General features: G+C 46.8%; 2 long non-coding RNA genes across 2 annotated transcripts; both read right to left on the bottom strand.

Annotated features, from left to right (window-relative positions):
• Window positions 1-529: 529 nt before the first annotated feature.
• LOC147247097 (uncharacterized) lies at window positions 530-4505 on the bottom strand. Its single transcript, XR_015109362.1, has 3 exons — window positions 3136-4505; window positions 1950-2284; window positions 530-1824 (listed from the first exon to the last, which is right to left on the bottom strand). It is a non-coding gene; the product is annotated as an uncharacterized LOC147247097 (long non-coding RNA).
• A 150-nt stretch (window positions 4506-4655) lies between these two features.
• Window positions 4656-8758, bottom strand: LOC147247098 (uncharacterized). The gene is made up of 3 exons (XR_015109361.1): window positions 8536-8758; window positions 4926-5002; window positions 4656-4818 (listed from the first exon to the last, which is right to left on the bottom strand). It is a non-coding gene; the product is annotated as an uncharacterized LOC147247098 (long non-coding RNA).
• Window positions 8759-9723: the final 965 nt, after the last annotated feature.

Raw genomic sequence — 9723 nt, forward strand, 5'->3', positions numbered from 1 at the left:
TGCCTTTCCTGGGACTCATACACGCCACGCTTGGGCCGGCCCCCTGCTGGCCTGGCTGTGTAGTGTAAGTTCCATCAGTCCTGCTGCAGAATTTAACCAGGAAATGGAACCTTTGAGGGGGTGTGGTCTCGGCGGATGTTAACGTGACTGGACGAATGAGGAGATGAGCTTCCTGACTGCTCATCTTTAGGAGTTTAGGAGTTTTTCTTTGACGGTCTATGAATTCAAGTCTGCTGTTCAACAGCACCCCCCCCCCCCCAAACATGTCCCGGCCTCAAGAGTTCCTTAGTTTTGTTGTTGTTCTTGGTTCCGGAACGCCACTTTTTCTGTCTTGATATCATTTGTTTATTCCAGTTTCACTCCTGACATTACTTGACCCCTGCATGAAACCCTTGGAGAACTCCTGGTACGTATATTTGTATATATGTATATATTTATACATACCACGTCTAACAAATAATACCTTTATTTATATAAAAATGATCAAAGCAGCATTATAAGGTGCTTCAAATAAAACCGTCTTAAAAGAAAGAACTCAAACAAGTGACAGAAAAAAGCACATGAACAGATGAGAACCAGAACTCCATCAAAACCAGGAAAGACGAATGCCACGAAAGAACATTTCAAGCTTTGATTTACAGGAAGTGAAGCCTGCGAGCGCCGACACGGCGGCTGATTATTCTGACAAAAAGAGATGTTGAAATGTGGAGTTAAAGGCCGACGGAACATTAAATCTGCGCTTGTTTATTCTCCCTCTCTGAGGCGATTGTTTTGGCGGCCGTTGAAGCTCCGGCTGCCGGCGGCCATCGGGTCACAGCGAGCTTCACGTCCATGTCTGATCTCACCTGATCTTGGAATGTTTTCTTGATTTCTTCTGGCTAAGTGAGGCCGGACAAACGCACTTCCAGTCATCGCTTTACTGGGAGCTGCTGAGCCGGAGCTTCACCAGCCACTGTAACATGTGACCAACACCTCAAATACTTGAATGTTGAGCTCAAATTAAATGACAAGAAAAACTGTCTTGCAGTGGACGTCAGTTTCACCAGTCTGCATCTCATCCTCGGGGATACAGAACATCACACCCAGCTGTTGCTGCACTGCAGCTTTAATCACATCCTTCTCACTGCGCAGCCTTGCTGACCTGCGGCAGGTGCAGTATTGTGATTCTGGTTCAAGGATGTTTCCTGCACCACAGTCAAACCCCCAGATTATTGAGCTGGAGTCCATTGGAGCCAGCAGAGCCCAGACGCTCCTCAAACCGCGACTGTCTGTTCGAACGACCTCAGTTCTGCTAGCATCCATTTAAGAGAGAGACAAAAGTTTAGGAGGCTGTAGGAGAAGAGGAACTGAGGCGTCTTTAATTTCAAGGTCACCGTTTGACTCGAATCAGAGCGAAGATGGAGTCGTCAGTCAAGTTTGACGAAGGCTGAATGTCTTTTACAGTCGACCCCGACTGATTTATCCACCGAAGACAAACTTAACAGCCATTTTCCTCCTGATGGGCTGTGGTCTGAACCTCCCCGGCAACTACGACTGTAATTAACACCTCTGATTTATATCCATCATAATGGAACGGCACTAGTCGCTCTCGCAGTCTTCATGTGGGAAGCAGGCGGATGTGCAGAGGTGCCACAGATAGAATCAACAGCCCACGTTGGGGGGGAACAGGAGAATTTGTGATTCAGTGGAAGACGGGTTGGGAGAAGGGTCTAAACTGACAGGACAACCCGCAGGGAGGGAGCGGGGGTCCCAGATCAGGGAGGGAAGGGTCTCATGGTCTGGTCTGGACGATTCAAGTTTAACTCCCTACAAGTCGACGTGTTCCTGCAGAGACAGCAGAACAGTTCAGTTGAAACAAAGCCCGCGTTACATCACCGCTTCCTAAATCTCCAAACGTGACCTGGCGGATATGAATCCCAATATTCCCAGCAGGAATGAACGCCACTCACCTGGACCTGCCTGCTTAGGAGGCCTCAACCAGCAAGTTGGTGACATCACAGCTTGTTTGGAGCCAAAAAACCCTGGGGGGGGGGGGGGGGGGGGGTCTGGCATCAACAATATAGGCAACTGCCTATGGCGATGAATGCTAGTGGGCGCACACAACGTTCTTCACAGCTTTCATCACGACCAGCACTGGTGCCGAGGAACGGACGCCAAGAAGGGCTGAGCGTGTCTCCCCTCCTCTCGCTCCAGCCGATGGCGGATAAATGACGACGGTAGGAGCACTGATGTGTCCGGGAGAGGAACGCCGTTGCATTCTAAGATTTTAACAAGGTAGCCAAACCTTTTTTGTTGTGAGAAAAGAAAAATCATGTCAGACTTGATTCATTCAAGCAGAGCATTTTAATTTGCCCTGCGGAGACATCTTTGCTAAATCTGGAGCCCCCCCACATACCAACAACAGACCAGACGAAGAGTTACTCAGGAGACGCTGGTACAACAACCTCAGGATCATAACCTGTTTGGTCTGACTGACGTTTGAGATCTCCTCCGACTTTACAAACAGCTCTCCAAGTTATGAGGCGGCCGGAGCAAACAAACAAGTTCCTGGTTTCCGTGGCATTCATTAATATCCCACCGGCAGCACTCATAGATGCCCCACCAGGAGGGATGACAAGTACGCAGGCACCTCCCAGTGTGTGTGTGTGTGTGTGTGAGAGTGTGTGTGACAGTGCTGACAGTCCAGGAGCCTGGGCTGGTACAAGGTCAGCATCTGCGAGCTTCACCAGTGTGTGTGAGTGTACGAGTGTGTGAGTGTGTGTGGGTACAAACAATACACCACCTGTGCCCCCCTGCCATGTCCGCACCCAGCAGATGCTCTGAAAGTCAAACTTGGTATCTCTCTCTCTCTCTCACACACACACACACACACACACCGTCATGAGTACCACGCAGAGTTATCAAAGTCAGTAGAGGTTAGTTGTAGGGTTATGAGTGTGATAAATATGATAAAATATGAACCATAAATTCAGCTTATATGGAATGAGAACAGTGCCTAAAGGCTCACACACACACACACACACACACACACACACACACACACACACACACACACACGTCAGACAACAGCAACATGAAACTGTCAAATCAGGAGTTTAAAGAGCTTGCAAGGCTCACTTGGTGATGAAAACTTACCACAGAAAATGTTCCAACGGAACCTTGTTCCTGAAGTGCTACTCCACCAAGAGAGAATTTTCTTTCTGTCTTGGGCTCCTAAGGATGTTTTTCTCCCTCCTTCATCACTCCTCTGTGACTCCATGAAGCAGGAAGGGCCAGCCACGTCTATCTAGCTTGAAGCTAACGGCTGACGGCTAACAACAGCGAAAAATGTCAGTTCAGAATCTCTCCAGGTCGCCGTCTGTCATAATCCAGGTCTTCTTAATCCAGACATACGGTCAAGGATCCACTCACACTTTGGCGGTAAAAACGAACTCAGTGGAACTCGTCGGCGGAGTGTTTCAGACAGAGACGTTGTTTAAGTCTGTGGAAGATGGCGTGTAGGCAGGTCGTCTCTGCTGCGCCGCAGTGTTTCATTGAAACAGTATTCTGACACAAAGATGGAAAACTGGTTGTTGGATCTGTACTAGTCAGTTAGCGTCACTGGGACATCCAATGAGAACGGAGCGGAGAGTAGACAATGCCAAACATGTCGGCGCCTGAGTCGCACATTTGAAATCTTTCATTCAGTATCAATTAATTATTCTCTCATGAACTCTGGTTCTCAAAGAAGTCAGAACAATGCAGACGTTCAAGTCCTATCCGTTTATTCAGAGTAACAGGTGAGTCACCAGTGGATGGGACTTCTAGAAGACTGACCAATGGTATCCAGGGGTACCTATGACGTCATCAGCCACCTGCGTCTGTCAGCGAGAGCCGCGCGAAGCTGAGGAAGTTTAAAACCAACGTGGCGAGAGACGTCAACAACAGCTCGAGCTAGCTTGGTAGCATGGCTGCCTCCTGCAGGAGTGACCCGGATGGAGGTCTACCACCCTGCAGGAGAAACGAGGCGGCGCAGCCGCAGGTGGAGGAGGACGCCGGGCTCTCCTGGAGCCTCCCGGTACCTTCAATCATCGACTGGGATCATAAAAGTGGATTTATTCGCTCGTAACAGCGCCGGGATTCTGCGGGAGCTAACACGTCAGAGCTAACACGTCAGAGCCGGCGTCACAGTCAAGGTAGGCTGCCTGGATCATTTGACTCCAATCAGAGCTTCCGGCTCCCCGCTGCGTGGGCCGCTTTGACTCGGTCAGATTGTGGAGGAGGTTTGGTGATGGAGGCGCGGATGAGCAGTGGCCGTGCGTGTACGCGTGCGTGCGAGAGAGGAGCAGCAGAGCAATTCTCACTCCAGGCCAGAGGGTGGCACTAGCAAGCTTTCAAATTCAGGTTTCTGAATTTTAGTGGATTTAATTAACTCTGACCAGGTTCATGTTGACTTTAAGATCCAGCACCAATGGAGCCCTGATACTGGGCTTCACCGTGGCAACCTCAAACAAAAATAGTCCTGGTAAATGTCTTTTTTTTTTTTTTTTTTTAAAGAAACCCCCCTGAAATGGCCACTAGTGTTCAGCCACCCAGCAGCCCATGAAGAGACGCTGGAGGCTCATGCAGCTCGCAGTTATTTATGCTAAGCTAAGCTAAGCTAAGCTGAGCAAACATGTAGAAGGGTAGCAATCTTGTACTACAAATATAAGATGTCAAACTTTTAAGAGTATAAAAATATTGAGCAGTAAATTAAATTCTACACGGATGGAACCCCTCCTCTGTCTCTCTCTGGTCTCTGTGACTTGCTTCTGGCTGATCGTGACTCCAAACGTCTGCCTTTTTATAAGAAAAATGAGGCACAAAATGGATTCAGATGTTATTAACACTTCAATAACAGCGTCTGGTGTGTCAAGACAGAATGTTTGAATTTTAAACAGAGCAACCTGATGGGGGGCCGCAGTCCGAGGGAGCCCTCATTGTTGTGGTCCCTGTTGGTGGTTGTGGCTGCCATGTTGACTTGCTGTTAGAGAGACACACAAAAATAAAGTCAGATTAAACGCACGTGACGGGAGGCGAAGAGTTTATGACAAGCTGGTGTGGTTTACTGTGGCTGTGTGATTTATTTGGCCTCGGCGTGAGCGGAGGAGGCACGCTGGGAGTTTCTGATTCTCTCGCCGTCATGTCAGCAGCCGTCAGTCAGCTGAAAGTCAAGGCTCAATAAAGCGGCGTTTAAGCTGCCGCCACACATTTGCAGACTGTTATTTCAGGCTGTTCTGCATTCTTCTGTTGCCTTTTGTGAGGCTGCTGACAGTTCTGGGTTGTGTGTTTATTTCCCCGACTGTAGTACAACATGTCAGCGCGTTGAGGTTATTCAGCGATTCCAACTGTCACGAGAGCTGGTAGAACAATTCTGAGGCACAAACGGCACCAATGACGACCTCACACCTGAACACCGGAGCGGGTCAGCAAGTCCCATCACGCCATCACTGAATTATCATCCTCGCACACACAAGATGCGTCCATCTTCAGAGTAAATTCTGTTGAATGTATTCAAGTTTTCCTTCCAGCGCAGTGCTTTGGAAGACTGAGGATGTGATTGCTGAGGAAAGCAACGCCGGTCCACCATTGCCATGGATGTTCTGCGCTTGTCGCATGAAGAACCCAGCACGTTTCTGGCCTCTTGTTATTTTAAACAAAGCAAAATCCTCTAATCCGCTTTATAATGAACAATGGAGAAAAGTAGCAAGGAGAGCAGCACTGAGACCAGCGCCCCCTGTAGGGACCTTCTCACGCCAGCATCTCCTGATAGCGTGGAACTTTGATCATGACATCCCAAAACTTCTCTTCTTTGATGGTGAAGTCAGAACTTTGGTCACATGATGATGAACTCATTATTTCAGGATAACAGGAGAACCAACAGTCAGAGCTACTGCTGTACTGCTTCTTCTGTACTGCTACTGCTGTACTGCTTCTTCTGTACTGCTACTGCTGTACTGCTTCTTCTGTACTGCTACTGCTGTACTGCTTCTTCTGTACTGCTACTGCTGTACTGCTTCTACTGTACTGCCACTGTGGTACTGCTTCTACTGTACTGCCACTGCGGTACTGCTTCTTCTGTACTGCTACTGCTGTACTGCTTCTTCTGTACTGCCACTGTGGTACTGCTTCTTCTGTACTGAAACTGTGGTACTGCTTCTTCTGTACTGCTACTGCTGTACTGCTTCTACTGTACTGCCACTGTGGTACTGCTTCTTCTGTACTGCTACTGTGGTACTGCTTCTTCTGTACTGAAACTGTGGTACTGCTTCTTCTGTACTGAAACTGTGGTACTGCTTCTTCTGTACTGAAACTGTGGTACTGCTTCTTCTGTACTGCTACTGCTGTACTGCTTCTTCTGTACTGCTACTGTGGTACTGCTTCTTCTGTACTGCTACTGTGGTACTGCTTCTGTACTGCTACTGCGGTACTGCTTCTTCTGTACTGCAACTGAGGTACTGCGACTGCTGAACTGCAACTGCTGTGATGCTTCTTCTGTACTGCTTGTGCTGTACTGCCACTGCTGTTCTGCTTCCTCTGTACTGCTTCTTCTATACTGCTGCTGCTGTACTACGTCTTCTGTACTGATACTACTGTACTACTTCTTCTATACTGCTACTGCTGTACTGCTTCTTCTATAGTGCTACTGCTGTACTACTTCTTCTATACTGCTACTGCTGTACTGCTTCTTCTTTACTACTTCTTCTGTACTGCTTCTTCTTTACTACTTCTTCTGTACTGCTTCCTCTGTACTACTTCTTCTGTACTGCTTCCTCTGTACTGCTTCCGCTGTTCTGCTTCCTCTATACTGCCACTACTGTACAGCTTCTTCTGTACTGCCACTACTATCCTGCTACTGCTATACTGCCATTACTATACTGCTTCTTCTGTACTACTTCCTCTATACCGCTTCTTCTATATATCTATTCCTTTACTGCCACTACTGTGCTGCTACTTCTATCCTGCTATACTGCTACTATTTTCCTGCTACTACTATACTGCTACAATCTTACTGCTCCTTTTATACTCATATGCTGCTACTGCTATGCTACTATTCTGCTACTGCTATAAATCTATGATGCTCCTGCTATAAATCTATGCTGCTACTGCTATAAATCTATGCTGCTACTGCTATACTACTATGCTGCTCCTGCTATAAATCTATGCTGCTACTGCTATAAATCTATGCTGCTACTGCTATAAATCTATGCTGCTCCTGCTATAAATCTATGCTGCTACTGCTATACTACTATGCTGCTCCTGCTATAAATCTATGCTGCTACTGCTATAAATCTATGCTGCTCCTGCTATAAATCTATGCTGCTACTGCTATACTACTATGCTGCTACTGCTATGAATCTATGCTGCTACTGCTATAAATCTATGCTGCTCCTGCTATAAATCTATGCTGCTACTGCTATACTACTATGCTGCTACTGCTATAAATCTATGCGGCTTCTGCTATAAATCTATGCTGCTCCTGCTATAAATCTATGCTGCTCCTGCTATAAATCTATGCTGCTCCTGCTATACTACTATGCTGCTACTGCTATGAATCTATGCTGCTCCTGCTATAAATCTATGCTGCTACTGCTATAAATCTATGCTGCTACTGCTATAAATCTATGCTGCTACTGCTATAAATCTATGCTGCTACTGCTATAAATCTATGCTGCTACTGCTATAAATCTATGCTGCTCCTGCTATAAATCTATGCTGCTACTGCTATACTACTATTCTGCTACTGCTATAAATCTATGCTGCTACTGCTATACTACTATGCTGCTACTGCTATAAATCTATGCTGCTCCTGCTATAAATCTATGCTGCTCCTGCTATAAATCTATGCTGCTACTGCTATACTACTATTCTGCTACTGCTATAAATCTATGCTGCTACTGCTATACTACTATGCTGCTACTGCTATAAATCTATGCTGCTCCTGCTATAAATCTATGCTGCTCCTGCTATAAATCTATGCTGCTCCTGCTATAAATCTATGCTGCTACTGCTATAAATCTATGCTGCTACTGCTATAAATCTATGCTGCTCCTGCTATAAATCTATGCTGCTACTGCTATAAATCTATGCTGCTACTGCTATAAATCTATGCTGCTACTGCTATACTACTATGCTGCTACTGCTATGAATCTATGCTGCTACTGCTATAAATCTATGCTGCTACTGCTATACTACTATGCTGCTACTGCTATGAATCTATGCTGCTACTGCTGTAAATCTATGCTGCTACTGCTATACTACTATGCTGCTACTGCTATGAATCTATGCTGCTACTGCTATAAATCTATGCTGCTACTGCTATACTACTATGCTGCTACTGCTATGAATCTATGCTGCTACTGCTATAAATCTATGCTGCTACTGCTATAAATCTATGCTGCTACTGCTATAAATCTATGCTGCTACTGCTATAAAACTTTACTGTGACAGCTATACTACTATACTGCGACTACTACACTGCTATACTGCCACTACTCCAACTGTAGCTCAGCTCACCTCTACACGTAAACGCTGTCAGTCAGCCTCTCCAGTCGGATGCAGGGATCTGATTGGCTGAGCAGCATCATGTCACACTTCTGCAGGTTCCCCCTGCTGAGTTGCAGACGCTCCATCAAACGTGGTAACGCTTGCTAACTGCTGGTTGGTGTGGTTCTGGATCGGACGGCGTCTCAGGGAGGCCGCACGCCACATTTCTGAGGACTGCAGTAACCTTACCACTAGATGTCCCTAGATTCTCCACACTGGTCTTTTAAACACACACATTCCAGGAAAGTGATGTTGGTCTCCACTGACAGCAGCTTGAATCCCTTCAAAACAAACCGGCGCTCAGCTGCAGCGCCCAAAGGATACAAGAAGAGACAAGACTCCCAGTCCGCCGCCAGAAACTGAAAACCAGCTGACAGGTTACAACCCAGCCGCTCGCCACTCATTTTCACGGCTTGTTTTGGTGGACAAATTGAACAGAAATGAGCTACACTGAAATGAAAACAGGGGTTTTTGCTGATCGAACAAAACTTGTGTCAGGAAGAAAAAAATAAGAGTGTGTGTGCATGAGTGTGAACACCTGATGTCCTCACATCCATGGTAAAAGGCAGTGAATTAGGAAAATTGTCAGCCTTTATTGGATTTGGAGATAATGATGGTGGTTTTTGAGCAAATATTTGTATCCTCAAGTGTCTTCACTGAGAGGCTCACAGCTCACACAAATATTATGTTTGTGTGTGTGTGAGAGAGAGAGAGGGAGAGAGAGAGGGCAGCATATGGCTATCCCTGCATGCAGTGAAATATTAAAGAGCAGTGTCAGCAAGAGAGAGAGAGACAGAGAGAGAGTGTGTGTGTGTGTGTGTGTGTTTGTGTCCCGTGGGGAGAAGGAATCTGCTGGACAGAGACAACTGAGCATGACAACCTCACACTGAGACGCACACACAAATAAAAACAGGTGTGTGTCTCTCTATATTAGTGAGGACCCTCATGGGTGCACTGCTCCCTCTAGTCTGGTGGACTTTTCCCGTCCCTGGACCCCCATAGAGTCAGAAGAGAGAGGCTGGACCTGCGGTTCTCTCATCAAATGGAAACGTAGACGTTCCCTGAATCTGAACCTCCACGGGAGCCGTTTCTCCTTTTGTCACGTCAAGGTCACGTTTGCATCCAGGCTGTAATTCATGTTGCCAGAACAACTGGGGG

Source organism: Aulostomus chinensis, chromosome 16 (assembly GCF_037954235.1).
Source record: "Aulostomus chinensis isolate RoL2024-O1b breed Wild chromosome 16, RoL_Achi_v1.0, whole genome shotgun sequence".
Taxonomy (NCBI): Eukaryota; Metazoa; Chordata; class Actinopteri; order Syngnathiformes; family Aulostomidae; genus Aulostomus; species Aulostomus chinensis.